The 27,056-nt window shown below is 39.2% G+C and overlaps 1 protein-coding gene across 1 annotated transcript in view; it reads left to right on the top strand.

Moving 5' to 3' along the window:
* The window catches only part of LOC125074853, a 61,081-nt gene that overhangs the window by 13,717 nt on the left and 20,308 nt on the right, over positions 1-27,056 (top strand). The gene's annotated exons all lie outside the window — the stretch shown is intronic.

Genomic DNA, 27,056 nt, shown 5'->3' with positions numbered 1-27,056 from the left:
TTTACAATTACTCATGTACAGCTCGGCGTTTCAGTGCCTCTTCGCTCACCATTTATCCGTACAGTTAATCTATTCAATTGTATAATTGGACGGAGAATGTCACTTCATAATTATAGTGACGGTAATATCAGGCGAAAGCTAATAAATGAATCGTACACAGGGGTGGCAATAGCTGACCACCTGTGTCGGACAGCTGGTGCGCTAGGCCGACGATTCGTTTATATAACTCGTCGACTTGGAAGGTATCCTATCCTTGTATAGGTAGGTATATCCTATAATACAATACCACGAGCGGTTTCCTACAGTAATGAACGTCGTGTCGTGTTCGTTGTTAAGTTTTAATGAAACTTGAATCTCAGGGTGTTCTTTCTCCTCCATCGGAGCTGAAGTTCGAGGTGGGTTAGGGTTGCTCCCTCTCGTTTAAATGTAAATTTCCAAAAATCCTTTCCGTTTGTGCCTCTACGTTACGAGGGTCTCATCCGAATTCTAAGCTCGTATGCGTACATTACTCTATAACCACTCAAGGCTCGGGATATTGCCTTTTATATAACAATTACATACTGCTCGGCATGCGTTGCGTTGTAAGTCTGTTTGTAAACTAGTTTGGCAGTATTTAGTTGATGTGGTGCATGATCTAGCTGCGATTTACAACAAAGCAGATGGCATAAAATGTTCATAACACAAATGAAGTCGTCCTGATCGATTTCGGTCACGGCGGCCAATCTCAGGGGAGACCAGCCAACTAAGCAGGACATGACAAGACAGGTGCACAAATTTGTGCACCAACATACATAGATGCACTCTAACCGAGTAATCCGATGGGACTACCAATCCAACACAACCAGAATGAGTTCAGACGCAGGAACAACGGTTTTACGTATTTACCGTGCGTATTTTAAATGGCTTTTACTGAGAAATTCTTTAGAAAAACCCAATAACTTATTATCGGCCCGACTTGAAGTCCGAACTCGGGACTTTCGGATTTGCGATCTAGGTCCACTAGACCAACGACGCAAGAACAATATATATGTGTTTCAACATTTATGTTGGTTGGTCAAACGACGTCGAAGTCTATTAATCGCATACGAACATACCTTCATTTTTATATATATATATGTTAGACAGACACGAGCAAATGGCCGCCCAATAGTCGGTTGTCACGTCTGCTCGAAGTAAGTGGCGACGCGGCAAAATCTATTATCCGATTCGTGTTAATAAAAGGTACGGAATTGTGAAAACTCGGACGAATTCAGTCGCATTTTGAATTTACACCATTCAGACATTTTTTGTGAGACAGATGTGTTTCCGCTGTAATGTCCCTTGCGCAATTATTGGTCCTTAAGGTGAGGCGCCTAGGTCGAAATTTGATCAACAGGGCTTTTCCTTGTACTTTCTCACAGGTTTCATTTTCAAAACTGACGTGATACGCTCTTTTGATGCGAGTATCCTTTAAATGTTATGATTTTATTACAGTCCATGTCGCAGACAATTCCTGACATTTCACGATCGTGTTGTGCTTCGAGTTCTGTTCTTATAGCGAAGTTCTACTAAAGCGGCGATAAGTGACTCAACGACAATATAATTAAACGCTATTAATAATACATCGTGTAGCCGATGAGGTACCCTATAGGCAAAGCTATGCATAATCCCACCGAGTTTTCTCGGTTTTAGAGTATTTTATTAGCCTTTATGGCATATAGATCAATTTTCATATTTGGAATTTCAAATATTAAAAACATTCTTACAAAGTTTAAACCCCTATTAGCCGCGTGTGGGATGTATTATCATAAACGATGAATGTATTTTAATCATAAGCAAAAGGCTACAAACAGAATTCCAAATTTCTAACTTTCAAGAATGCTATTACAGATATTAAAACACAAAATTACTATGTAAACTGGCATCCTGAATTTTACCCACCTAGGCGATGACTCATCTACGCTGCACAAGGAATATCTGTGCAAAGTTTATCCAGTATTTTCCCCCATTTCAAATTGGATGAAGGATATTCACGATACCAACGTAAAGATTAAAAAACATCACGATTAGTTCAATGAATACTTTGTTTACAAGATATTGTTTGGCGTGCCATAGTTGCAATGCAAGAAACAGAGCCGAGGCGGCCCAGTGAGCACCGCTGAGCTCTTAAGTGCTTAATTGTGTGTTTATTCATCCAGTTCTCTGTGTTAAAGGAAAACACCTTCTCAAAAACAATTTCCTTACGTCTGACGGCTTTGTCCAGCAGTGCCAACGTAAAATATTCATTATTCAAGTAGGATTAAATTGAATGTTAAACTACTACGGTTTCGTAACATTATAATTCTACTTAGAAGAACCGTCTATAGACGTAGTTTGTACTCTGTTCTCAAATTAAATAGACATCAACTACTGCACCATAGAGCTATTATTTATGTCTTCACCCCATAATTAGTACTGAGTTTACTGAACATAGTGTTCCATGCATTACCTAATCAAATAACGCGGACGCCACTAATATCGTCGTTAGGCGAGCTTCGTCAAAGTAATGTTCGTCTCAGATGCGTTGAACAGTTTAGTGGTATTTATAGAGGCAAGGGATTTTTTTAGACCCCCTGCATCTGTGTCGTCTTGATTCTTGACACCCTATTTGAATTATTCGTGACTCCCACGGAAATACTGAAATATTTTCAAAATATACAAGTAATTTTAATCCTTATGTGACGAGCCATAGGGGCGATATTATCATAAAAACACATTAACGCCGCAATACGACAAAAACTTAAAGAAACGGTGCAAAAACCCGATCTCATGCTGTGGACCGTGCTACCTTCACCGTCTAACCTGCCCTCGTATCATTTTAAACTCGAACACGTTGGAATAGAGTCGTTTTTTCTTTGAAGTAGTTGTATCTGTGAAGCGTCGGTAGCTGCATCTCGCTCGCACAGCAGGTAACGCAAGCTTCACACGTCCCGACGTGGAGTGGGCTGTGATTGTTGTGCTCGAGACAGAATCCACACTTCGGGGCCAAGTTTGCCATTTAGAACTCGGATCGGCGAGATTTCATTTCGGACTTGTTTGAGATAAGACCTATACGAAGAAATGAAATCAATAAACATCGCCATATAATATTTAATCTCTATAAAATGCTAATTGACAATCTGCTTTACATTTCATTTAGTTAATAAATTAAAAAAAAAAAAACAGTCAACAGATCTACAAATAGCTTTTAATAACACTATTTTATTCTTGGACTAATTTAAATTTAAAATAATGTTGTGTAAGGCTTTGATACTTGTGTCATATTGAATTCATCAGAATATTTAACACGATATACTTAAAAGATGATACTTGGTTCAAACCTCTCAAGTACTTCTGGGTTTATATGTAATAAATCTATGTTTACGAGTTATCTCCGTGGTGGAGGAAAGCATCGCGGGGAATCTGATGAAATTGTGCCACACTAACTCGATTTCGAACAACGTGGTGGAAATAGCTGGGACTTTGTACAGAAGGGCATGCAGGTTACTTTTAAGATTAAATATCACAAGTATCTGTTTCACCAGATTCAATTGGTGAAGGTCAAGTGGTCAAGTTCTTTATAGTGATAATCACTGAAAATGACTAAACAACGTACTTTCCCGTGCCTGTCATACTGAGGGTTTTAAGAGTAGTTAACATATCTCAGTCGTGTAATTATACTAACAATGCCACGCGATATTTAAAAACCGGCTATATTATCCAATTTCATCAGTGTGCGTCAACGAGATTATTATTTCAAAGTCAAATTTTACGTTAAATATTTGGGGTTGGATTTAAAGGAACGAAGAACTCGCTACGGCTGACCGTTACCTGCGTCCGAAATTCTGAGAAGTGCATTAACTCAGTCAGCGTTTCGTACTGGTTTTTCGAAACTGGCTCCGTTCGCCTCCCGAAAAAGTTCGCTCCAAATGCAATATTATAACCGTAGCGAAGAATCGGATAAACATTTGTCGACATCGTTAAAGCAGAACGACTCGCACGAATATTTCGCCATGTGGATGTAAATCTTTGTCTTATATACTGCGACGTGTAATTGAGCGATTGAACAAAGATTTAACGGGTTAAACTAATATTGGAAGTAAGCTATTGTTCGATTGGTGCAGATGTGTGTCTGATGTTAGCACTTTATTTCCTCACACTCTTAATGCCGATGGATGATGTGTAAGCAATTCCGTACGAACGGAAAAATAGTCAGACGTAGAACTTTCCGTGCTTCTTGTTATTCGAGATTGTGGTACTGTCAACTTCTTAACTCCTGGCTATTGCTGACCTGGAGTAGGTATTGTGACCAAAATATTGTCGTTTCGGTAGAATCCACTTTCCGAACCGGTCGTAACGTAACGGTTGACGATACAAAAGTACTTTTAAAGTCCATTTGAATAAAAATATCATGATTGTGAAATGTTTTCGTATTTCGTCAAACGGTTCCGTCGTAACATTATTTTTAATTTGTCGTTTATTTTCTTAATTACACAATAATGATTGTATGAGAATTTTTATGTGAAACAGCGGGCACGTGGGTTGTTGTGCGTGAAATTCCAGATACAGATAAAAACTTGTATTGTTTATTGTTCCTCGGTTACATTGTGATCGGCTTTTTACCGCGCAATTTATTACTGGCCCCAGTCTATAAGAGCTACTGAGTTCCTCGTTGTTTCTTGTCAACAAAATTCACATTCCCTATCGATAGGAGTTTAAGAAAGATATATTAAACTAGCGACCCGCCCCGGCCTCGCGCGGGTGTAATGCTAACACTAAATGTCCCACAGAATGTCTTTGTATACAACGCTAAAGCCGTACTGCTTAAAATAGCTTCGTAAAAAATACATTATTTCTTGTCAAAAGTAAAGGATAAAAAATGGTTATTATAGGTTATCCCTAAGAGATAGACATATACCGTCACGGACTTTTTGGTAGACCTTTTTAAGTCGTACAATATTGTAGTACATTATTTTGATCTATCTCGTAAGGTTCAGCGAGCGTTTGCGATGTAAGCCCAAAATAATGTGTTTATTTACGACATCGCATTAGCAACCTCTAAAGTTATCAGTGTTTCTCTACTATATTATGCATGTATTATACATATAAACCTTCCTCTTGGTTTCATTAAAAAAACGCATCAGAATCCGTTGCGTAATTTTAAAAACCTAAGCATACACAGGGAAAAACAGACAGCGGGAAGCGACTTTGTTTTATACTATGTAGTTGTATTAAAAATAAAAATTAAAAAAAATGTGTTTGTAATTTCCGCATTCGATGATTTTCTATCGTGTTAGTTATTGATTTTTAAGTGGTCACCACTGCCTAATCACATTGGTGCTGTGTAAGGTTAATCATTCCTTACAGCGCCGATGCACTACCAACCTTGGGTACTAAGATGTTATGTCCCTTGTGATTGTAGTTACACTGGCTCACTCAATTGTTCAACCGCAACCGGAACACAATAATACTAATCACTGCTATTTAGCCGTAGAATTTATCACGAGTGGTTGGGACGTACCCAGACAAGTAAACGTATCATCAATACCAGCTACGTATTGCGACTTCAAGTAATGTGCTTATAAATCAATGAGCTGCATTTTTTCCTATCCGCCGTTATTCGTACACGTCACGCGTTCTCATTTTTTATATCGACTGAAACAACCTTTCCCCTTTCAAACGATTTCAAGAGAGCCGCAAATTTGAAAGTTACGACCTATAGTGAAAGTATCAATACGCGATGTCGTCATGGGTGTGACGGTGAGCTAACACCGGTACGGTTGGCGCTGATATATATTCTAAGGAAATACGTTTAAGTTATTCACGTTTCAAATAAATATACTGAAGTGCTTGGATTAGAAAAACGATCTCAATTGCTTTCGAGTGCAAAGGGTAGGCTTCACCAGTGATGAAGACAAATTGGTATTTTCAATTTCAAAGTTACTTCTAATTGGATTTACTCAGCGTGGTTTCACAGACATTAAGTCAATAAATCCAACGCATAATGTTATGTCTTTCAAATCCCATCGGTAAATCTTGTGATTAGCGATTCATTTTTACTTGGTAGTAGGGCAGTGCAGGACACGTCTCGGCACGTACCAACCGATCGTCATATATACTACCGCCAAACAAGAATACTTAATATCGTTTTCTTAAAATTGTTGTTTGAAGGTCGAGTCAGCCCGCGTCACAAGGGACATAACATCTTAGCTCCCAAGGTTGGTGGCGCATTGGTACAGCGCGTCTTGTCTATGATGGCCAATTACCAACTGTTGGGCCACAAGCCGGTCCGCTTATAAATATATATTTTTTTAAATAAATAATTGCGGCACATTTAAATAGTTGAATTCTGCCAACGCTTTTTATTTATACTTAAGTTTATTTGTTTGTATGGTTTTATATACAACTAAGACCCGATCGTTTTCTAGACGTTGCTTATACTCCTTTCCCAATCCCAGGGCTAAGCAGTCGGTTCAGCTATTACGGCCACTAACACTGCCATTGCGTTGCCAAACATGGGTACTAAACGGCCGTTCATGTCAGACCGGTAATTACAGTAAATACTCACTATTTATACCGAAACACGGAGTAGGGTCGTCGCTGTTGGTCGGTGGATTCAATAAACAAAATAATCGACGTTATACAAGATTAGAAAAACTAGGTACGAGGTTAAGTGTTCAATTGTGTGAGTCAAACACACGTGTGTGAGTCAATTGCGTGTGTAAACACACTCTAAACAAGGAGACAAAGTACTAAAGACATTCGTGCAGAGAGGAGTTTTCTTTAGCACTGCCCATTTCCAAACATCTCCCAAGAACTTGTAGGTCCGAGCCTGTTCCAGATCTGCAGCTATGTATGACTACAAATAGTTATATATATTTTTACAATATGAAATAGTAACTCTGAATGTCATATCAGCTGGGCCGGTATAATTTGATGATTAATCTTCGAGTTTGTAATTATAACGCGGAAGCGACAATGCCGCGACCGCGAATGTAATTCCGCGAATATAAAACAATTAAATTACGTTTAAAGTTCTTATGTATTAGTTTTATCTTATCGAGATTAAAGCAATCGTTCTTTGAATTAAATTTCTTTATTTGATAAAGTAGTAGCGTTGTACTTGGTGATCGTTTGATTAGAAAACTAGCACAGGTTCGGAACCGAATGTTATATTAACCTGAGAGGAATCGGCGAAGTTCAGCTGTTTTTTTGGGATATTTGACGACGTTTTCTATCCTCGTTAGTAAATCCACTTGTAAGCCGATAAATTATTTTACTCAACAGATATGTAAATAATCACTAGAGGTTGTTACTGTAAGCTATTGAGTTAAATTCAATCATAGAGTATAAATGCAGTGCAGGCTTTTTGGTTCAAAAGACTTATAAATAAAAATAAAAAAGGATATTTTGAATTCGATATTGGAGGAGAGATTTTGGTTGTTGAACGAGAAGGTATGTTGTGATTTCTGATGGAAAATGTGCAAAATTTAAACACTAGTCACCCTAGGCATTAGAATAAATGATATTGCCTAGTAACGACGCGTTACGTACGTGTATTATTAAAGTTGCAATGATAACTTTGTTATCAATATCAGTGCCAGCAACATTGTCTATCTGTGACCGGAGTATGCGTCAAACTTGATTTATTCAAATGAGACTTGGCTGGGTCGATGTGTATCCTGGATCAACTATACCGAGAGATTAATGAATGGATTCCTCGGCTGCAGCCAAAACTCTCCGAGTTCAATGTCCCGTTCGGTGCACGCAGTGCGTCGTGGACCGAGTACCCAGTAGGTAGATAAGGGAATAATTCGTTAGTAAGGATTTCGAGTGATGTCGTGAATACTCGTAAAGTTTTCTATATCTTCTTAGCCGTAGGACGCGTTGGAACATTCACCATGACACATTGCGTGTTGGTGGGTGACACGCTTCTGCAGACAAAGCGCCGGCCTTGTAACACTTGCGGCTTCAACTGCCTGCGCCCGTCGACACGGTTAACCGCAGACCACCATCGCCCAAACGCCGATCTTAACCAATACTAATACAATACAATACGAAGTTATTACAAACTACTACATGAATTGTTTGATCTACATCGTATGAGGAAATACGTCGCGGACGTCACGATCGTCGTCGCTGAAGCAAATGTTCGTCAGTTGACTTATATAATTAACTTTGATGCCAACCTTAGTCATTTTCGCTGGAATTGCAGAATCGTGATCTGTTTCCGTACAATAAATGTGTCGCATTTGCTATTTACACGCCGATATAGCTACGCTATTGTTGCTTCGAACGTAATTAAAACAAATATTTCTCAAGCACGGAAACGTCTATCTGGTACTGCAGTCGAATACGTCAGTACTTTTGTAACGTGGACGGAGCTTCCTGCTGGGCCAATGCTAACGATTCAAAGGTTCCTCGGTAGCGTTTCGCGAGCAAAAACTATAATTGTTGCGCAGAGGCCGATTGTGAAACCAACCTTCACCGACTTGTACACCCTTGACCGTGCCGTTTCTTCATTGTGACGCGCAACTCGGTGCCGATTCTGATAACTCTGTGTGTCGACCTCAATCGTTCCATTGTGCCCAAATAATCTTTATTGTATTAAGGGCAACGCGTGTAACTACTTCTCAACGAGAATCAAAAATTTGTTTTAAGAATAGAAGCGTTACCTATTCTCAAATACGAACAAAGAAGCTCAACTGTTTTTGTATCCATTTCAGTGTGTTTTCAAAATTTCCATTATTTTTATACGGTCTAATTGTCTCTAAAAACCCTGGGTCGGTGTTCCACGTGTTATTTCTCTATAAATGTGTAAGTGTTCGTCAGGGCACGGCGGCCTAATTGTGTGTCATTATAATTTCCTCATTCTTCACATCAGAAGCGAACAATGGCCGCCATTGTTGCTCAACGTAGGACATACGATTGAATGGATTCGCTTGTCGAGTTGTCTCTACAAGGTCCTGCTGGCGTTCGGTGTATCTCCGCTCGTTTTATACCTTCGCCAGTTGCTAACCCCGATACGATCACGTTTCGAACAAAATCTCGTCAGTAGGTCAGCTGCGATTGCTATATTTTTTGTCGTATTTAAATTTCTAGACCAAATTTGTTGAAATAGATTTTTGATCATATATCTAATTTGATTTGACCACTTGGATATTATTTTTTTAATTGACTTTTATATATTTTTTGTAACTATAATCTCTCAAAACACGAGTGATCAAGTAATAACTTACATAGAATTAAAAAACATTACGTAAAAGTTGCTTTTGAGGTTTAGCCTTCGATGGTTATTTATGGACTTTTGTTAAACTAAACGTATTACTGATAATACTTACTTGTATCTGTCGCAGACGTTCGTTTTTCTGATTTTTCGCAGTGACTTAAAGGCGAATATCCGGCTCCTATGCTTATTTAACGAACCGCGTTTGTACCGTAACTTCTAACGCGTCGTAGACAACTTTGCCACCGTAACGATCGCTTCTTGAATCCTGATCGAAAATATATAAAACACGGCGAACGTGTTGCGTGTAGCCGATCCATTATGTGAAACATTAAGTTAGTACATTATAATTAGTGCGCACTTTAAATATATTAGAAACTACAATATTTTCTTATAATTTCGATAATTCGTGAAAGACTGGACGAAATAACTTTGAAAATTGAGCTTTTTATAAACAAAACGTACTTATTGTCTGTAAAATGCATGTTCGAAAAATCGGCTTTGGAAATTCTTAAAAACTTGCCAAATATTTTAATTCATCTGTTGATCGGATGCCAGATATTTTTGTTCGAGCTGATTGGAAGACCGATTTAGCTGCAGATAAGCAACGAATAGTAGCTACGGTGCATATCGATGGAGAATTAAACCTGGAGGCTCGCAATGGAAATTGCTTTTGTAGTATACAAAGCATGGTTTTTGGATGACTCTGGTATATTTTGGTTCAACCAGAAAAACACCAAAACAAATTCCGTTTTGTATTCAAAATGGTTTTGGAGAGGATTTTTTTCAAAATAATTGGGTATAGGTTCTAGAAAACTTAGTAATTGGAAAGAAAGTTGTATAAGTCAGTACAGCCAACAGCCAAAAACCGATTATTTTTTAGTTCAATCGAAGTGGCCCTCGTCATCAGTAACTGTGATGCTACCTGTGAATAAAATCCTACAGGCATTACGAATACAGTAACTCAAAATGATAGAATAGATACAACAAAGGCGCGCACGACGCGTTTGTCGAGGTATTTGTTTATTTATTCAATCAATCAAAATATGAATATGAATGAAAAAATATATTCTAGTAGGCTCATAAAAGCACTTTTGAATCCATATGTCACAGTGTACAATTAAATATAAAACTACCAGCGGTTGGAAAAGTTTCTATCGAGAAGAACCGGCAAGAAATACTGTAGTTACAGTTACGTTTAGATCACTATTGTTGGAAGTCGGCTTTAAATTTTGCTTTCTTACTTTGGCATTCGGGAATGAAATAATTACAAGGTAACAATTTAAAACAAACAACTTTCCACGAATACTGATATGAATCAGATTATATATTACCATTAATCGTCAGCGGCTTCGCTCGCATTCACCTAAAGCCAACCCATAAGGGTTTTATGCCCAAAATTATACTTTTGGGTATAAAAAGTACCCTATATCCTTTCTTGGAGTACAAGCTTGCTTAATTCCAAACATTATCAAATTCAACCGACAGACAGAGTTACTGACGACTTAATATTAGTACAGATTAAAAAAACATAATCCAGTTACTGGAGATGACGAGGATGACGAGGGTAGTTTCTACAAGTCACACCATAGGTTAGAATATAGTCGGGGAAATAGTGTTACGTAATAATGTTATCATTTCCTTTAGATAGAGCGTTTTATGCATCTATTCATACAAATAAAATCTTATTATTTGAGATTTTTCCATTATTTATAGATAACTTTCCAATGCTCGCTGCACAGTGATAAATTATGTCAAAAATGCTGCACGGAATGACTTCGCATGAATAAACAAAGCCTTCATGATATAACATCACATCGTGACTCGTGTTGATGTCATAAATAAATAAAAACAGCTGACCCATTTTGGGCATCGTCCGTGAAGCTTTTATGATTAAATTCCTCGGGAGTTTATGACAGCCGGCTCTCGCGTACTTCGCATCAATAACTATGTGTTCGACGAGGGATATCGTTATAACTTTAATGGCATAGAAAAGAAAAAATACACGAGGTCACTGCAATTGTAATAAATTTTCATAGATTTTGGTTATGAAAAGCTGCAGGGCAGTTGTCGAACAACTCGGTCACGATAGTGTGCATCGTGCCGACCCTTTACAAAATATTAATCTGATATTAAAGTAAGGTAAATGGAAAGGGATTATTTATCACATACACTCACATTTCCCAAAATCAAAGGATACAGATATATAATTGTATTTAACTAATATGACTGTATTTTTAGATGTTGAAAAAGAGCAACTACTGAGTGTCTTGCTGCTTCTTCTCGGTAGAATCTACACTTCGAACCGGGAGTAGCTTTACTTAATATAGTTTGTTAAATGACGATTCAAGAGTGCTTGGAAAAGCCTACTTGAATAAAGTATGATTTGATATGATTTGCCATTTGATTTAGGTAAAATGTCCATTTTTGGTAGCATTTCCCACTTTTATGGCCAAACTAAGATGATCGCCAAAGAGTTGCCAGGTATTTCGTCTCCAGCCGACTTGATGGATATTTTTCTTACCTTAACTTGAACGATTAAATAGTTTCCTCGGTCTCAGTATGTGGTGGGGCCAAAACCGACACGAACAGAAAAAGTTCCGGCGCAGGATCAACGACTTAGCAGCTTGCGTGCTCAACGACGCGCGGGCGTCTATGCTGACAACTTCGAAACTTAGAATTGCATTTGAATGATGATTAAAATTTAATGGCTAGCTGAGGTTAGTTGTAATGGTGACCAACGGAGCAGACCTTTTATTTTTGATTTATTTCGACTCGGAACCAAACCCCGATAACAACCGCCACGTACACAGGTTAAGGTTGATTGTTTCCTTCCATTTATCAATTCATCGTTTAATTGCTCGTCGTACTGCAGTCAGTGTCACGTGGGCGGGGCCTACGCGGTCACATCTCGCCTCGAGAGCGCTTGATGTGTTCTATTGTTTAATGTTTCCCAATGAAATGATTCACCTAATGATTAACTATTTGGTTAACCTACGATTTAGTTTGAGTATTTGTATCTGCGATCATCGCATTGTTCGAAATCAGCGCAGTTTTTTGCACGGAATTCAATCTTATTTTTGCGACCTAACAGTTTTAGTTTTTCTAAGTCAACTGATGACATAAAAGAGTACGGTTAGTTTCTAGACAGGTAGGCTAAATTTACTCCTATTTCATTAACGTTTCTGTGCAATTTAAGAAGCTAACATACATTACATTTACATTAGCAGCCTGTAAATTTCCCACTGCTGGGCTAAGGCCTCCTCTCCCTTTGAGGAGAAGGTTTGGAGCATATTCCACCACGCTGCTCCAATGCGCTTTGGTGGAATACATGTGGCAGAATTTGTTGAAATTAGACACATGCAGGTTTCATCACGATGTTTTCCTTCACCGCCGAGCGCGAGATAGCACATGTAAATTCAGTGGTGCCTGCCTGGGTTTGAACCCGAAATTATCGGTTAAGATTCACGCGTTCTAACCACTGGGCCATCTCGGCTCATTTAAGAAGCTATAGTAGATCTTATTCTGAGTCAGTGATAGTTTTACATTTAAATAATGAGGCTACATTGCTTTTAAAAGCTATTCTGGAAAAAACCGCAGGTATTGATCGATTTTCGCAACATATAAGTAAATGTCCTTAAAGACTATTACTATTAAAGTTTGCTCACACCATATCAGCGCTCTTTGTCTGTTGTAACGTCTAGTAGGTACGAGCGTTTCGTTTTATTTAAGGATTAGGTCTTATCTTTTGTTTTGCGGTGCTCGCCGTGGACGAGTTATCTCTGTAGCGATGAATCTAACACAAAGCGTCCACACAACGGACAAAGCTAATCTTATAAATTCTAAAGCATTTGTCATTTATGACAGAAGTTTAATTTTTCGTTTATAAACAAACAGTAAGGAAAATAATACGTTTCGCTTCATACTGATGCCTGGTTACTATTTAATTTGTAAAATTTGTAGTAAGACTAGCAAAAGGAGGCCACTACGGGTAAGTGATTTATTATATTTATTATATGATTTATTATATATATATTGATATATATTCACTAGCGTTACTAAATATTAGCACTAAGAGATATTAGTCGTCCCATTCGTCGCCTGTGCGCCACCAGTGGGCCTTCTTCATGTAGTTACACTGATCTTCAAGAACCGACTAGTACATCTAGAATATTCTGAATGACAGACGCCTTCTATAATAAGTAAAGGATGACAAGATGACAGGTTCTCGTGTTTTTATTATAATGTTAATGTCAATTAGATAATACTTAGAACATTCTAAGCAAAACGAATTGTTTCTTGAATATCAGTACAGCTACACGCATAAGGCGCACTGCATTGGCGACGTTTTCTCACTGAGAGAGCCCAGTTACTTTATTGTAACAGAGAGCCTAGGTACTTTACAGTAACAGGACTCTTTTAGTGTTACTTTATAGTAACTGAGCTCTTTTTTTTATTTCGTTCGAAAAACGCATTAACAAGTTACCGTCACACGAAGGGGGCTTACGTAGGATGTGCTGATGCTAAATGTGCCGGATTACCCGCTAAAAAACCAGCGGTACCCACTCCGTTGGTTCGGGGGCCTTACGGTATCGCTCACGCATGCTACCGTGACGCCCCGACACATAAATCATTCTATAAAGCAAAACTGAAGCTAAAGTAACTTTTGCAAGCATCTCAAACAGTATGTTTTTGTGCCAACATTCGAGAAAAAAATCGTAATTTGGTGTGGTTTCATATGATAGACGATAAGATTTCCAAATTTCTATTTATAAATCAGTTCACTATCGATTCAAAAGTGAAACGAGCAGCCGTGGTCGAACGCGAGTCGAGCTACGCATTCTTCACACATAAATACAGGTTTAGTTTCGTGTAAAAGCCTTGAATATTAAAATTTCGTGTCTAAAAATAATGGCGAAAAGCGGAGAAACAATCGCCTTACAATTCCGTGAGAGGAGGTAGAGACAAAGGCTCTTATTTGAATGTCTGCGGCTGCCTCCGCCGCGGCTATTGTCTGCTGCGAAAGGAGATATTAAAAGTAACGTTTCTTGCTAGACTAAAGCCCGCGACTTCGCTGTTTTACACTGATATTACTTAAAGTGAAATTTGTATAATAAATTCAATTTTGGTTGTCACCATACACCAGACTATCTGGAGACAATAGACATCAAGATATTGCCAGTACGTTTTTTCCTTAATCAACTATTTGACTTAGAGAAGAACCCACCGCTTTGTCATAAACAACATCAGTAGGTAAACATCTTTCCTCTCGCTTTCCTGTAACTTGGGGAAAGGGACGGAAATGTGTAACAGAACATTTTATTTGACCAATGAGCGCACGTCAGGTGGTAGCAACCAACGTTACGAGAGGATATAATATTTATGTCGTTTGTTACCGACGCGAGATATCAGATGCTACACATCATATGCGACTACTGTGTGTCGTTTTCCGTCCTTCGTTTTTTCATGTTTCTAATTTTTTTTAAAGTAATAGCTACTTAAATGTTGATAAAAAATATAATTTTAGCTTAAATCTAGTGATCTTTCGTGATAGAAAAAAATATAAAAATCAAAAGTAGTTTAGTTTTATCTCGATTATATTGTCCTCTGTTTTCGTAACACTTTGAGGAAGTAACGTAACGGTAAACAACGATATATTACGTTATAAAAATAAACTGGTCGTTAATTATTGGGACCTTAAAATGTTTAGTGTCCGTGAAAAGTGAAGTAGAAAATCAACAACGATGACTTTAAATGGTCTATTTTAAGAGAACATTTCTAAAAATATCTAACGGTTTTCGGTTGTTATAGAAAGCCTAGCTCATCCCTCCGTCCCTATTGTGCTCTAAACCTCGCCGTGCTAGTCCCCATGGCGCCGTAAATATATGTTAAAATATCCCAGAGATAGGGGATCGGAATCAATAGGAATATACTGTTACACTCCATGTTAACACATACAGGAAAATTACAACGTTATGTGTTACGATATTCAAAAGTAAAGTTCGTTTTTAAAACCGACCAAGACAACGAAGGAACTTTATAAGATCTAAGTTGGACCTAAGTTGTCTCTTTGAAAGTTTTCTATTGGACGAATTACGAGCATCTAAAATAAGATCCAGCGAACACGATATCCGTCTATATTTGCGAGGAGATTGTGAAACAGCAAGCACTAAGTATCGTGCCGGTGCTCCTCGGTAGGATACGCATTCCGAACCACTAATAGCATCACGTAGTACGGAATGTATGGGAAGTGGTTATTGAAAGGAGCTGCGCATTGCTCGAGTTTGTGTGTGCCGCCAGCGAGTCGCTGTGCAAACCCGCCTGTACAATAATTCCACCGCCAAACATCAATATATGTTTTGGTTGGAAGGGCGAATGAACCGGTGTATATAGGCTAATCCTTCAGTCGCAGTAAAGCCTACTGAGTTAAGTGTTTGATCATGTATCATTTTCAATATTATTCATTTTTAATTCGAATTTCTTCATTCCATATAAAAGTATTGCACTGAGTGATTTTTCAAAGCCAAAACTTCCGCTGAGGAAACGGCGAATCTGTTAATATAAGACCAAGAAGGTCTTCCGTTTGAATGAGAAATGTTTGAAGGTAATCTCGACGTGTCCGCCGCCGCCGCCTGTCTCTAGAGGCGCAGCCCGTGTACTATCGGAACTATTATTGTTTACGCTTTGTATTCACATATTCTTTACTACGTCATCAAACAATGAATAAATTACACAGCTCTTATACGCATCGACATAAAAGCTACAATCGTTTGTCACAAATAAAATACCTCCCGTGAGTCATGATACAAAATGTTTCAAGCGTTCGTACAGGATATTGCTCTTTATTCGTTACCCGATAAGAGCTAATTCACCCTGCCATTGTTTACAGGGATAAAGTCACGACGTATTTCGAGAGCAGCCATAGAAATGTCAACTTTATTGCCCAAGTGTTTTGGTGTATTTCGCAATGTAGCTGAGTTATTTCGCAGCGTGGAAGTTCGGTTTACAAACAACGTGACGTCACGCACACACACGTGCCGCCGCGCACACGTGCGCGCGTAATCACGTTACGTAGACTAGCGAGCGTACAGAGGGCTAGGTTTTGTCTCGGGACAAATTGCACTCTGATAAACACATAAAATTTATTGATAAAGAATCTGTACGATTATTTGTTATCTCTTTCTGTAGTAGTTATATATCTTAAGCGAAAAAGTGACGAGGCTGATTTCAGTTTGGTATCCCCTTCCAATCGCAGAAATAGTAGACAGACAAACCATAGATTTTCATGTTCTATGCGAATATAAAAGTTGTGCCGTCTTATCCACTGCAAACAGTCCTTCATTAATATATCCTTATTTATAATACAACGATATCTTTTATTTTTTCTTACAAAGATCTGATAATAATTTCGCATGCTTTCAAAATTCTGAGAGACTATTCAAAGTCTCGACCAATGAATGACATCATGTCAATTCAATATCAAAGATGGGGAAAGACTGCAGGTTCTGTGAAACTATAACGTGGTGGACACCGCCCGGTGAACAGGTAATACCGCGCTGCCGTGCGTACGATGTTTTTTGTTGTTGGGTGGCGGCGCGAAGAATCAGAAAGCCAGCGTAGCAGAACGAGATTTTTTTGTTGCATACTTTGATGTTTTTGTAAGAGCTGCTCGTGTCGTTGCTCGCGTGTGACTCTTGGAGCAATCGCAGCAGTTGGTGTGGCACAAGGAGTGATCTGACACGGTATGAAGTATTTGACGTCCTCTGCGACAACGCAATCTCCGCGGTGACGCAAACTACGCATATAGAATGTGCGAGCTCTCCCCCGCGCTGTACGCGCTGCACGCACACAGCTACGCGAACGAAATACACTTAAATTGCGTATATATGGGTTGACATTACTGCCTGCCTTCCGCCTCGCTAGTGAATTCAATTTCATAAATGATTTTGAGATGATTAATTAATTATTATTTATAAAAAGTACCATATAACATTTTTATCGTACTATACTTATGACTCCGACCAGTCTTGTGCGGTTCTGAAATAAACTTCTAAACACGCGAACGAACAATTTTTTTTAAATTAGTTTAACTATATCTAACAGCGAAGTTAAATTAATACCCCATTTTTGTCACTGGAAAATGCATTTATGCCTCCTCCCCGAAAGGGAGGGGCCCTGGCTGATTGCCATACGACCCACTAAATACCGGCGGCTCCCTCTCTGCCATGGGCGACACCACCAGATCGCTTACGCAAGCTACCGTGAAACATATTTGACACATACTTATGATTAACTTAAATCAATTATAAGTCTATACAAGTACCACATACATAAATAACAATAAAATATTAATTAATGTGTTTGTCTGTAGACGACGACGACGAAGTCTGTAGACGAGACAAAAACTGTATTGTTCGTTACCTGTGACTGTAACGTAAATTAGTTTTACCGAGGGTGAAACTAAGAGTATGAGTGTCTCACACTTCCCCCAAAGCCTGAGGTATATTGTTCGCTAGACCAAACGGTAATACAGTAAATCAATTCTGTCAAATAGTGAAGTCTCTGAACGCGATAGCAATAAATTTGAATATTTATTAACTAGGAGTCGCTCCGCGCGTTCGCCGTCACGCGTCAAACGTGACCGCTCCCAATCGGCGGCAGTGGTATATAAGGCAGCCCGTAATCTCTCTCTAAATAATTTCTCAATAAATAAAGCTATCTAATCCAAAAGTTAGTACGTCACGATGATGATTTCGTCCTGACAATCCTCAAGGGAGACCAGCAAACTACGTCGGACATATTATTACTCAAATATAGGTGCACTCTGTTTCCTCAATGGGATGATACATCTGACACGAGCGGAAAGTGTTCTCCGAGACACAGGAATATGCCCACTTCCAACTCCCAGAGTCCGGGCTTTTTAGACGCACCTAAAAACTTTTTATCAGCCCGACCAGGACCGACCCAGGACCTCGAGATCTGCGGCCATACATCCAGCCACTAGACCAACGACACAGTCGACGTTAATACGGTCAAACAAACTCTTCAACTTACTAATATTAGTGTGATAATATTTTATATAAAAGGAATACACTGAGCCTGAAATCGTCGAGAAACTTAATGAACAGAGTCCCTTCTTTGCTGTTCCGATGACGTCAATGCAGACAAATGAGAAGATGAAGGGAGCTCTATGGTCTATTATTAGAATCAATCGACGCCATAGACTGACTAGAAGAAGACCAAGTCTGTTATTATTTTGTCAATTTTGTAACTACTGTCGTCCAGTGGAAGGTGCTTGACTCAAGCCCGGTGGAGTTTTGGAGTCGTGTTTTAGTTTGTTGTAAGTGTGATTTTTATAACTACCTCGTGCCCGTGGTCTCAACCGCTTGAGAGTGGTAGCTCGGTTTTATTGTGCACTTCTGTTTCGTTAAATAAAGACAACTATTTACGGTCACTCGAAATCAATAACTGACTAAATGTCTCCAAGCTGAGCTTTGTCTAAGTTAACATTTGAAAACCGCAAGAAAATCTGTTCAGTAATTTTGGAGATTAGAGTGTTAGTAAAGAAAATGTTAATGGTTCTGTTAGATACTTTTTATCCCCATATTTTTTATAAATAAAATTCAATGTACACACACACGGCTTGTACTGATTCATTATATATATATGTTTGCAGATACGGACACATATGGTTCATTTATGAGTAAAAACTACATTAGTTGTATGTTGAGTGTGTTGTACAAATATTCCATGGCAGTACGGTGGCGACGGGTTGCGCGGCCGGCGTGTTATGTAAGTACGAAGTGCAGCCGTAACACATTATCAAACTTACAATTCTATGAAAGTTACGAATTAAGCCACTCGACACCTTTGGAATTATTTCACCTATAATTGCGTTTCGTAAATGAAATAGTGTGTGGTTTAATTTTAACTGATTTTGTTTAAATGTTTCACGTCGTGTTCCTGGGGTTACGGATCGGGTTACGTGATATTTTCATCAGTTCATTTGAAATATAACGCAACTGCGGCACGTGTTGGGTCTCCACTAGAGGCTCGTTAGAGCTTCTCTGGGGACGTACAGTATCGTACTCGAGGCTATCGTCGCAAGTTCTTCTCAGAGTCTTTGCGTCCTCCTCTGTGCGTGCGTCCAACCTCAAATATTACGTCATGAGATGTTACACTTTTGTTGAGGCGGCTCTTAACTTGGCTCAGTTTGTTCGCGATATAATTTGACCAAATATTTAATGTGAACTTGTCCTCACATGAACTGTACCTGCTTATGGGCAGGCTGTTTGCCTAAATATTGTCGTCTTACCATTTCACTACCGTCCAACAGTATCAGTAGGAACTGCAAACAACACACCACACGAGACTGCAAATAATGTTAACAAATAACACTTTTAGTTTGTGACTTGACGTAACGACGTCACAACTTGCGATCAAGTTTTACTGCAGCCACCGAGACCAGTGTAATGAGACCTTCGTTGTAGTTGAAACAACTCCAGTTACTACATTCAAGATACGTGTCCGAAAATCCACAATAACAACGGTACTACTTTTGAGGTTTTTTCTGCCTCGTGAAACCAGCTTTCGCCTGCGGTTTTTCCGAACCGATGCGACTTGAGAATCTAGAAACAGCGTACCTGCAAGCCCCCCGGTGTTGCAGATGTTCATGAGCGCTGCTCGTTTGTCACCTGTATCATAAAAAAACCAATGGCAGTATGAGTATCAACAAAAACTTCTCTTAAGTGGCTAACAATCCGCTAAATATAGAAAGTCAGCATAAGTACCTTAAAGAAACAAAAGACAATTAGTCTTTTAATAAGCAAACGATGGGAAGCCGTGCCAACTGCAATGGTGACGAGCTGCGTGACGCTCCGTCCGCTGTGACGTCACGCGCCCGTACACGTGCTGCCCGTCTATACAATGAAGCAATATCGGATTCATTGTAGAACTTGTTATGTAACACTAATTTACTACATCTGTAACATTAATTACACTCGACAGATTTTATTTAAATCTCTGTACCAAGGTTTTATATTCTAATGATGGCGCCACACTGCTTTAAGCTCACTGGGAAGTCTATTTACTTGGTGATAACCTGTCTGGGTAGGTATCGCCCATACATCAAATACTCTACCGCCAAACAGCAGTACTCAATATAGTTGTATTCCATTTTGAAGGGTGAGTGAGCCAGTATAACTACAGGCATAAGCGACAAGGTTTCCAAGGTTGGTGGTGCATTGCCGATGTAAGGAATTGTCATTATTTCTTACAGCGCCATTGTCTATGAGCGGTGGTGACCACTGTCCATCGGGTAGCCCATTTGTACGCCTACCTATACCACAAAATTAAAAAAATATGTATTATCAGATGTATATAAATAATATTTTTTATTTATAGTCTGAATGTGTTTGTTGTCAAGAAATGTTTAATAACGCGCTCTTTTATGATGATGATGGGTGCGACTTGCCAACTGCGTCAGAGATAAGAATTCTCCTATTCCCTTTGACCTGTCTTTTTATAGAAATAAATGCTCAAGATTCAGACTCAAAACATTTGGATGTATTCAGAAGTGTTGAACGAGTCGTTTACAATTTTAAGTAACCGGTTCACAACAATTAAATTAGCTAAAGAAAAAATTATCACAATGCCCCAAAAAATACAAGAATTTCGTGTTTTAGATGACCTGTGCTCCTTTAGATCTCTGCAGTCGCAGTATAAAACATACTATTTTTTAAGATTTGTTGCAATTAATAATAATTGTCGGGTACGACGCACCATCTACCGCGAGGCTGTTATACCGTGCTGCCTTTAACGAATCTTGACTGTAACTCTGCTTTGAAACCGTCAAAAATTATGTGAGATATGCTAACCATATCAATGCGATGCCAACCGTGAGAGCTAAGGTGATACGTCTATTGTTCTGTAATTACACTGGCCTCTCATCCTCTAAACGGATCGCAGCAATACAAAAAATAATGGTAGAATGTATAGTATAGTTATAAAACCCTACCAGCAAGCTAAGACTCCAATTCCAAGCGAGCGAGTGTGCGGGTCAAGCGACACCTTTAACTTAAATCATGGCCAAAATACACGGTGAAGTTGTTCGTAGGTAAACAGTTCGCCTTTCTCGATGTTTTGCCACTCGGCCCGAGCAGGAAACGCGAACAGCCTTCCTACACCAGATAAGCTCGGGTTACTCGTGTCGAACGGTAAATAACTCTCCCGCTCGGGCATAAGATCCATAATGCGACGGCTCGGCTATAGAATCAGCTTTGATGGGATTATATCCCGTCTCCTTTCCGCGAGTGCCTGTGAGCGTTCGCGTGAAAGAGAGCGCTACACAAATTGGTTGTGGTCGGTCCATTTGGCGTTATCACGTTTCAACAGCCAAGTGAATGTGATCCGGTAAATTGGCTCTTATTCAAACGAAAAAATGGTCTATTTTTGTTTGTCTCTTCTGTGTAATGAATTCACAGCTCGACTTGTGTTTTGTAATTATGGACTTTATGTATTAAACCTTAATGTTCATAAAGGAATGTCAAGATTTTTTTACCCGCTTCGAATTCCGTAAATTTTTCAAATAACGATGATTTTTTTACGATGCCTAATAGTTTTCTACCTAATTGCTTACGAGGTAAGGCTCATTGTCGCCTGCGTTTTTTTTCGCAGAGCTATTAAAGTAAATTTTAAACCCTCGCTCCTTGCAATAGGGGTCAGTTCGGCTTGCAGCTGATTAGAATTGTACCCCAAATCGCGGGTTCGTCGACCTCATCTCCCCATCGTGTTGATGCAAGCAAGCGAGGGATGGTTATAGAAGCTGATAGAAGTATGGGCTATTTGAAAATTTTGTGAGAAGCTCGAAAAAAATAACAAAATATAAGTTAAAATGGTGGCAACCACCGAACTGTCTTTGTAATTGCATGTAATTACAATAGAAACATTAATGAGAAGCCATCTCGGAGTGGTGGAGCACGACAAGATTGCGGAAAATTGTAAATATTTTCGAAACGAGACGTGACCAAAAAATAATAAGCTACTAAAATACATGACTTCGTGGGTATGTAATAGTGGGTTTTGACTACGAAACACGTTTTTGGTGCTCGTAGGGCTTGTGCTAGCTCGAGTGGGCGCCACCCACTAATCAGCTATGCTACCCCCAAATATGTACAACTACCTAAATACAGATTTAGGTTTGAAGGGCGAGTCAGCAACTTTAGCAAAAGAGCCGGCAGCTAGCGCTGGAACGCATTTGCAATCACCGCACTATTTGCTAACAGTTGGAGCTCATAGTGTCGGTTAGCGTTAGCGCACGACGCCGAAACGCTGCGCAGTCAATTGTTTCATGAATTAACTACATCGCCTCCAACCTCGGGCACTAAGATGTTGTGTCCCTCGTGCCTGTGGTTACCCTGGCTCACCTTTCAATCCGAAACACAACAATACTAGGCATTTTTAACTTTGCCGTTTCATAAATTGAAATCATTTTTAAAAAATACAAATTATTTTCCATGCAGAATATATTACATACATATATAATTCTATTTAACTAACATGACTGCATTTTTAAATGTTGAAAAAGAGTAACTGCTGATTTTCTTGCCGGTTCTTCTCGGTAAAATCTACATTCCGAACCGGTGGTAGCTTAACTTAATATAGTTTGTTAAATGACGATTCAAAAGTGCTTGTGAAAGCCTAATTGAATAAAGTATATTTTGATTTTATTGCTGTTTGGTGACACAATGTATGACGAGTGGGTGGTATTTACCCAAATGGGCTTGGACAAAGCCACCACCAAGAAAAGAAAGCGTTTATTTGACTTGTAATGTTATTTTGTCTAGATCTAAATTTGAAAGCTTTATCAAAACCTCTTCAGAACACATTTCTTCATTTTTCTCTGAGAACACATTTTCGGGATAAGGATGACCTGAATCTACATTCAGGATTCGCTCCAGACGAAGGAACAGCTCTACGGTCAACAGCATTTATAAGAATTATTGTAAATACAAGCATTAAAAAATGATTGTTGACTTTGTTGAAATGAAATAATACGCAGCTCCCTAAATACTGCGTATTCAACAATAAATTTGCATACGAAACTTTAGACGAAAACAATCGCGGCGAGGAGCTACCACCGTACGGTCGACCTTGTGGCCATCCGCACAAGGTCGACAGTCGCACGAGGTCGCGCCAGCAGTTTCCGCGATCGCCTCGCCAACAAAGTAAATATCATGCGGGCTCGCAGATACAACGTGAATTAACTTATCTACAAGTTAATACGCTGAGCTGTGATCTTGAATTGGGAAAGTATTCAGTTCTACGAGCCAAGATGGCCCCGTGATTACAGCTTCGAACCCCACAGGCACCCCTGAATGTGCTAATTCTGTGTTTATAAATTAGAGCTTTCACGAGAACCTAAGCCCCATCTCTGGACGAAGCGGTACAGGCTTTTAAGAAAGTATAATTTTATTTGTGTAACGAAAGCGAAACTCGTACTTGTAATAATAATGTTATCGTTCAGAATATTACGGCTCGTGAAATATAAAAGGTGCGAGAGGATAAAGCGGCTCATTACAGGATGACCGAATTAAAATTGAAAAGTCGGCTCAGTGCTTTCACCGCGCGGCGACGTTGCGACACCGCGGGTCACGCTCCACTCTCTCTGAACAGGATACGAGTGTGATGAGACCGGCGACCGGTGTAATTGAACACTTACGAATCTCTAACCTCTATTGTAAAGGTTCATACAATTATATTTTTGTTCTTGTTTTTCAAATATATTTACGACTATTCGAATACTTAACTTTTCCTGGTAAAGTCAATTTTCCAAAACATTAACGTCTATATAAATAATGATCATTTGGACCGTATGTGTGTAAATGTTTTAAGTGTACATTAATATTTAGTCTACTGTAGAGCTATCGTTGACTGCATCGTTTGTCCACTGGCTATCGGAAGCCGGCTTCGCTCGCCCTTCCGTAGGTACATCCCTCCGAGGAGTGCGCAGAGCTCCAGATCATTCTCCCGCTTTCTTCTCTCTGGTAGTGCTTACTCGGTAGTCGCGTAAATTTTAATGTCCCGAATTCTCCGGTTGGGTCAGATTGCCCCGCAGTGATTATCTGTGTTAGCGTTAGCACTTGTACAACAAATATCTCGTGCGCAGTCAGTCTCCCTTAAGAATAATCAAGAGGAGGTCATCATCAGTGTTAATAAAAATAATCTAGATTTACTCGAAACGTCCTCGGCTCTGCCCAGTGTCGGAAAAAACGTAAGTTTGGTACGAGTCAAAGGAAAATTGTGCTTTATTTATTGATGACCTCATAATTTCAGAAAATGCATTATGAGTCTAAACGATTTTGTAGATCTGTGGTGAAACGGTTTGTCAGAAAAAGCACCGAGAAGCCTCGTTAGTTTTAAAGTTTATACCGTAGACCCGTGAATTATGTGGGCTCTGAGCTAGGACTTCAAGTCATTAAGAGGGCGCATTTTTTAAATTATTAACTGTGTAGAGATATGCCTCGTCACGACCTCTGAACTTTACACCCTAGATCAGCGAATCCTAGTGGGTTCAGAAATACATTGGGTTTCATTAGAAAGTCGATATTTTTACTATCGACCAAATATATTTATTGATGTGAAATTACCAAATGAAATGCAAATATCTTCACATCTGCACTAATATTATAAATGCGAAAGTAATTCTGTCTGTCTAACTTAAACCGTTTAATCGATTCAGATGGAATTTGGTATGGTTTTTTTAGTCACCCCTCGAAGGGTATAAATGTTTTGTATGGTACAGCTCAAGTTTTATTAACTTTGCGCGGGTAAAGCCGCAGGTTCAGCTAGTACTAATATATTAAAATATTCACGAGAATCTTTGTTTTGATTCAAGTCGATCAAAACGTTTTATTTCAATATGCAGAACCATGGCGCTCACTTAATGGCTGAGGAATTGATGCCGTAGATGGTTTTGAATTAAAGTTATCGTAGCCTTGATCTCCGGCATTAGTTTACTTTGTTTTAAGGTCGGTAAAGTATAAGCTGGGCGCCGACATATCACCAGTAGTAGTAGTACTGAGGGCGAACCCACTTAGCAATTATTATATTCAGTGGCTCTGGTTGCCGTATTGGCACAGAAGAGGTTGATATATCCTGAAGTGCCACTGGTGGTTATCACTTATCATAATTCACTTTCCCAAATTATTTAATAATAATAGAAAAAATAGTTACTCCATTGTTTGGAAACATCGACGTAAAACGATTCGCCAGTTTCGTATTCCGAATTCGACCCCGATTCAACGTTCTCTAACTTATCACTAGGATAATATTCAATACGTTAAGTTTACTTGGTCGAATGCCAACAGCCATAAAGAAACGACGACAACCTTACCCAACCACACCAATCGGCTCGCCGAAAGCCGTCGGCGGTGACGCAACGCGTGACGTCACCACCGACCGACTCTGCGCCTTTGTCTTTTGACTGTACGAGATTAGGGCCGCTCTTTGTGAACTTATGATATTATTATGCTTCGGACGTTGACGAGCTGACTTGAGATTTCTCAAAAGTTTTAAATCTTGTAGAATATTTGCCTTTCGGGGACAGCGATACCTATTGGAATGTACAATGGCTATTATGTAATGATTGCAAATGTTGGGAAGGCAAGATCACCGCCATTGTCACGGCAATAATATTCTTAATGCGCCACTTAACATAGGAGCTAAAATGCTGTGTTCCTTACGAGTTCACATTTAAAACCGTCAGTGAAAGTGTTGCTGTTACCTGGTAGAACACATAGAGATGAACGAGTTGGTTACCCCGGCGGACTTGCACAGCCTAACACCAACTTGCAGTGATTCGATACGAAGTGACGTCTTTAAATCGGATTTAGACCCACCCTGACACTCAGTGGTCCCCATTACTATAAATTAGGACAAATTAAGGCGAACGGGGGGCAGCCCTGTGCGGTTACACGTGGAGGTGACTTGTTAGGTTTCTGGTTACCATGAGACTGTATTAGCCGTGATCATAATTTATAATATTCTTCTATTTCATTGTCTTATACTGGATGTCTTCGACGAATGTACGAGACCGTAATCAACAATTAGTTTATCTGGCAGCGTGCTTATCCCTCTGAGGTTATTATTTATTTATTTATTTATTTGAATACTAGTCATCGCCTTTGGTTTCCATTCGTTTAGGGGTTGGTTGTCAGGAGCTAGGTATAAAAAGTAGACTATGTCCTTCCTTGAAGTTCAAGTTTGCTTCATATCAAATGTCAACTACGCTAACTTTCATATTTATAATATTAATAAAGACTATATCGCATACACACATATATATTATATAACTATCCCATCGGTACGTGAAATATATTAATTTACTCGACTTATTGTCAAGGTAAAACATCCACAGACCACACCTCACCACCACGACTATATAAGAGTATTTTACTATAGGTCACAATGTAAACGTCCCTGCGTAAGCAAGATACAGCAATGTATTATGTTTAGTAAGTGACTTACATTGAACAGTTTCACATTGAGGAAATTAGACTTGTCTCCGAAGCGGCTAATTTCCCCGAATGACGAGCTGGCATTTTGTCAAGAGGCATGTCTTTGGCAGCGCCCGGGAGGCTGCAGCGCGAACATCTGCATCGCCAGCTAATGGATTGTTTGTCTCCGTATAAAGCTAACGGCGATTTCTTGTGTGTTTCGTTGGAGTCGGGGCAACTTCGGTAATGGATAGTATATTGATTATCGTGTACAGTTCAGTCTGTGGTAGTTTGGTACTTTTGCATACGAAACAAAGAAACGATCATTTCGATATCGA

Source organism: Vanessa atalanta, chromosome 28, assembly GCF_905147765.1.
Source record: "Vanessa atalanta chromosome 28, ilVanAtal1.2, whole genome shotgun sequence".
NCBI classification, from domain to species: domain Eukaryota; kingdom Metazoa; phylum Arthropoda; class Insecta; order Lepidoptera; family Nymphalidae; genus Vanessa; species Vanessa atalanta.
Note: the sequence above shows the minus strand (reverse complement) of the source record. Positions and strands in the feature narration are given on the sequence as shown.